Raw genomic sequence first — 6,000 nt, forward strand, 5'->3', positions numbered from 1 at the left:
TGTGATTCGATACAAGTCTATGCACACTGTGCAGTGGATTGTCCCACTGAAGGTGCAGGCCTACCTACGAGAATGCACACGGGTCCCTCCACTTCCATATGTGAAGAGGAAGCCCAGGTAACACGTGGGTCAAGGTCTACAGCCCGACTCCATCTTGCTTAACAGTCTTTATATTTTAAAACATGACAAAAGAGTAGCTATCAGTTGAGAATGTGCTTCGAACCACTATCTGCAACCTAAAACTATCTTCCCAAATGTGAGTTTAGGTAAATCCACTTGGACTGTATTGATTAAATGGACAGCAAAGCCTCTTGACAACTTATACACTGATATGTAAAAAAAAACAACACAAGCTCCATATTTAAGATTTAAAAATACCACGTTTTCCAAAATGTCAGCTAGATTCTCAAGAGCAATACATTAATTTTAAAATTAAACTGTTTCAATAGTGAATCGGTTAACTACATTCAAATAATCAGAACAAATTAAACAAATTTCAATGGCCTTTTATGTTTTGGCATCACAATGCAAGAATGGTAAAACTTTGTTTTACTATTTCTCAGAAAAATCATTCAAAAACAAGAACCAAGAGGATTTCCAAAGTTCTTTAAACAGTTTTTACTGACTCATGATACTTCTTCCTGAGACCTGTCTTAAACAGACCAGGTTGAAAATGCATAATTAAAAGACCAATCTGGGGGCACCTGGGTAGCTCAGTCAGTTGAGCATCCAACTTTGGCTCAGGTCATGATCTCACGGTTCCATTGAAAGCGAGCTGAAGCCCTGTTATCAGGCTCCCTGCTGCCAGTGTGGAGACTGCTTGGGATTCTCTCTCCCTCTGTCTCTGCCCCTCCCCCACTGTGCATGCACTCTCTCGCGCTCTGTCTTATTCTCTCTCTCAAAAGTAAAATAAACATTAAAAAAAAAAAAAGACCAATCTGGATTCAGGCAGGAAATTGCCAATTTAAGAAAAAATCAGGTAAAACTAACAAATATATCAGAATCAAAAGGAAAAATCATAGGTTTGAAGTTTTACCTTGCCTTGCTGCATTTGATTTGCAATGAAATTTATTGTGTATTTATATTGTTTTCAGCTCTAATGACCTAAGTGAATGATGCAAATTAGTCTGTATAATAATATCACTATAAGTCTGTAAGGCACACTTTCTAAGGCGGTGAATAAAGAAATGATCAGGTGGAAATTACAAGTATAGGAAATGACTTTTCTATTTAATTATATTTCCATCGAAAATTCTATTCCATTTCTAGTTGCATGAAACTCATTAAAGTGATTAAGAAACATCACATCAGCACATTTAAATGCTGAAATTGCTTCCTATTCAGTAAATTCCCATTACTGTGGTAGGGAAAGTGGCAAGCTACAATTAAAAGATCCCATTTTCAGGAGATAGATTTCAACCATTAAAAAAAAAAAAAAAGACCACTCTTGGGACTTCTCGTGTTCGGGAACACTTAAAGATAAGCATAAAGGCTGATAAAGGAGAACAACACAAGGATGACCTTGCCTGCTGTGGGTTTTTCAGGCTAAGAACATTATTTAAAAAAAAAATTTTTTTTTAACGTTTATTTATTTTTGAGACAGAGCCTGACGAGGGAGGGGCAGAGAGAGAGGGAGACACAGAATCAGAAGCAGGCTCCAGGCTCTGAGCCATCAGCCCAGAGCCCAACGCGGGGCTCGAACTCACGGACCGCGAGACCGTGACCCGAGCTGAAGTCGGACGCTTAACCGACTGAGCCACCCAGGCGCCCCAGAACATTATTTTTAAAGAGTATATGGCATCTCATTTGAAATGAGAGTTATAATCATTGCCACATTGGCTCACTCCATAACTTCACTGAAATAAAAGATTAATTTGAATTGCAAACAAAAATCTATATAAATCACAAAGGAAGAAAATACTCTAATAAAACAGCAAGAGAAATGGTGCTTCAGCTGAAAGCAAAGAATGGAAATTCCTTTTCTAACATTCTTCAGTAGGGTCAGGTAGAAGATATTAAAGCATGTTTTACATTTCCTTGAATTCCTTTTTACTTACTCTTTAGAGACATGCGCGTTTTAACAATCTTAGGAGCCAAATTTATCTCTAAAATAGCTCTTGTGTGGAGCCCCGAAGACTCACAATTAGCGCTGCGTGGAGGCTGAGGGAGGCAGGCAGCTCGGGGCCCTGGAACACAAGTCTGCACGCTGCCCGCCACAGGAGGCTCCTCTCCCACATAATGCAGTGAAGGCCAAGGATTTTCCCTTGGCCTTCTCTTTTCTCTCCTTGCATTACAGTACTTTGGAAACTGCCGTTTGGTTCCAGAAGGAAACATTGCCTCTGCCAGCAAACGGCTGGACGGGACTCTACAATGAAACCTACTGATCTAATTAATTCAGCATTAGTTGTAAGATGCTGAGCCAAGTGCTAAAGAGTTATATTTGCCTCAAAAACACGCAGCTTTGGTAGAGAAACTGAAACCCTCATCCATTGCTGGTGGAAAGGTAAAATGGTCCAGCTGCTGTGAAAATTTGGTGGTTCTCCAAAAAGTTAACCCCAGAATTGTGTAGAACCCAGCAATTTCACTCCTAGGTATATACTCTGGAGAACCAAAAACATATGTTCACATCAAAACCTGTACACGAACGTTCATGGCACCATTATTCCTAATAGACGAAAGGTGGAAACCATCCAAATGTTTGTCAACTGATGAATGGATAAACAAATGTGGTGTGTCCGTACAAGGGAATAGTATTTGACTGTAAAAAGAAATGAAGTTCTGATACACACTACAACATGAACCTTGAAAACACTACGCTAAGCGAATGAAGTCAGGCACAAAAGGCTATATATCATGAGTCCAATTATATGAAGTATCCAGGATAGGCAAACCAAAAGAGAAAGTAGATTAAAGGGTACTAGGGGCAGGGGGAAGGGAGGAATAGAGTAACTGCTAATGGGAACAGGCTTTGTTTTGGGTTGATGACAATGTTCTAGAACTAGGCAGTGGCGGTGACATAAATTTGTGAATATATACACTTAAAAATCACTGATTTGTACACATTGGAATTGTTAAAATGGTCAATTTTGTGTTATGTGACTCTTATTTCAAAAAAAAAAAAAAAAAAAAAAAAAAAGAGGGGTCCTGAGTGGCTCAGTTGGTTGAGCATCCAACTTCAGCTCAGGTCATGATCTCACAGTCTGTGAGTTCAAGTTCCACATTGGGCTCTGTGCTGACTGCTCAGTCTGGAGCCTGCTTCGGATTCTGGGTCTCCCTCTCTCTCTACCCCTTCCCCACTCCCACTCTGTCTCAAAATTAAATAAACACTGAAAAAAAAATTTTTTTTAATTTAAAAAAAGAAAAGAAAATGCCTCTTTACTTACAGAAAGTCTCTGCAATATCTTTTTGCCTACTGGTAAGAAGTGAGGTGTGGGGAAACAGAGTCGATGAAAGGCTGAAGGAAATCAGACATCTCTTGGCTACCTATTTGGAAACTGAAATAAAATCTTCCACAAATATACACTTACTACTTTTGAAGCAAGTTCCATGCATTAATGTCATCCTCCACCACCTTCCATATACACAAAAAACACCAGGAATAGTAACTAGCATTTTTTATAGTATTTATTATGTTCAGGTGGTATTCTCAGTGTTCTTACACATTGTCTCACCCACCCCTCGTAACAGCCCTATGAGGTGCATAGAGACAGAAAGTGAGGCAAAGGCTGAGTGCATAGCCTAACATCACTCAGCTTGTTAGTAGCAGTGTTGTGACTTGAACCTGACAAACTGGCTTCATGTGTCTTTAACCAGAAGTACTTTTAACCAAGAGCTACTCAGCCTTTCCAGAAGCAAATCCATCCTTATTTTACAAATGAGGAAGGAAACAAACTGCAAGAGTTCAAACCACATGCCCAAGATCACCCAACTGGTGAGAAGCAAAAATCAAAAGTTATTGATTATCATAAAAGGCACATGGTAGTTTCCTGGAGGGAAAAATGGGAAAATAATCCAGAACAGGCTTGGGGGGGGGGGGGGGCTGCTGGCAAAAATTACTTTCCTTAACCTAGTTGATGGTGACATAAGTGTTTCTTTACATGTTCTTTTTTTTTTTTTTTTTTTTTTTAAGTGTATTTATTTTGGGAGACAGCAAGTGAGCAGGGAAGTGGCAGAGAGAGAGGGAGAGAGAATCCCAAGCAGACTGGGCACTGTCAGCACAGAGCCCGATGCGGGGCTGGAACTCACCAACCGTGAGATCGCAACCTGAGCCAAAGGCAGACGCTTAACCGAGTGAGCCACCCAAGCACCCCTGTTCACATATTATTCTTTAAACTGTAGATGTTTTATGCACTTTCCACAGGCATGATTTGTTACAATTTATTTTTAAAAATGAATTTGTCCCTAAAGAGACCACAACACTGTATACAATTTCTACATGAGAGAAAACGCAGGAGAAATGGCAAGAGGTATGCGAAGTAGTTAACAGAAACCTCGGAACGATTGTCTTTAAATTAAAAAAAAAAAAAAAAAAAAAAAAAAGGTAGGAGAAAATGTCTCTCTCTAACCCTGAATTGAAAATCTGGGATTAACATGGGAGTTTTGGGGGATGAGAATGGAGAAATGTTCTTTCAGCAGGAAGAAGTTCTTATTAGGGGAGAAATATAGAGTTATCAGTTTAAAGCAGTAATACAGGAAGGGAATAAAAAGTGGTTTGAACTTTATAGATTGGATGGTAGAAATAGGGTCCAAATATATCAATAATTGACATGAATACAAATGAGCTGAAAGCAAAAGGAAAGGTTGGCAAAGTGCATTAAAAACAAAAACAGGTTCCAGATGTACCTGCACCTATAGTGTAAGAGCACCAAAGAAGAATGAAAAGTGGTATTAGACATATATAAACCAGAAAAAGAGCTAGTCTAGCTATGTTCATAGTAGATAAAATAACTTACTTTATATATTTCATCTAAGACAAAAATTGTTAGTAGGATTGTAGTACATAATAAAAGCACTATGAAAAATAGTAACTTAAAAGTGCAAGCACTTTTTTAGCTTCAAATATACAAGAAGCAAACATCTATAAATCTGCAGGGAGTAACGTAAACTCATCTTCACAGAGGGAGGTTTCAACCGATCTTTCTCCACTGTTGATAGATCAAACTTAAAAAAAAAAAAATCAGGGGCGCCTGGGTGGCTCTGTCAGTTAAGCGCCCGACTTCGGCTCAGGTCATGATCTCACAGTCTGTGAGTTCAAGCCCCGCATCGGGCTCTGCGCTGACAGCTCGGAGCCTGGAGCCTGCTTCTGATTCTGTGTCTCCCTCTCTCTCTGTCTCACACTGTCTGTCTCCCTCTCTCAAAAATAAATAAACGTTTAAAAAAAATCATTAAACTACAACTAACACTTTAAAAGAGACTAAAAAAAAAGAGGCACAAATAAAATAAAATGACATTATACGAAAGCAGTAACAAAATTCAGAAAATCTATGGAACCAAAAAGTGGGCATCTTCAATAATCGACTGCAAAAAATAAATAAAAATAAAAAAGGAGAGGAACCAGTCAACTAACAAACTTGAGATATACCAGCCAAATGCAATGTGTCTCAGGCTCAGATCTTATTCCCAACAAACTAAGGGGAAAAAAAGCCAGTGTGGAAGATCTGGACAGTTACTGGGTATTTGATATTAAGAGTGCTAAGGTCTTTCAGTGCGATACTTGAATTATGGTGATATATTTAAAAACAGAAACAAAAACTGATTTGCTAGTAGTTTGATTTACAGAAAAAACTGTGAAGATGGTACAGAGTTCCCACATACCCTACACCCACTTTCTCCTTGTTATCATCTTACATTATTATGGTGCATTTGTTACAATGAATGAATCAACACTGACCCATAATAAGCTACATACTTCAGACTTTTCTTAGTTTTTACCTCGTGTCCTTTGTTCAAGCAGTCTATCCTGGGGACATTACATTTAGTGGTTGTGTCTCTTTAGTCTCT

Source organism: Neofelis nebulosa, chromosome 2, assembly GCF_028018385.1.
Source record: "Neofelis nebulosa isolate mNeoNeb1 chromosome 2, mNeoNeb1.pri, whole genome shotgun sequence".
Taxonomy (NCBI): Eukaryota; Metazoa; Chordata; class Mammalia; order Carnivora; family Felidae; genus Neofelis; species Neofelis nebulosa.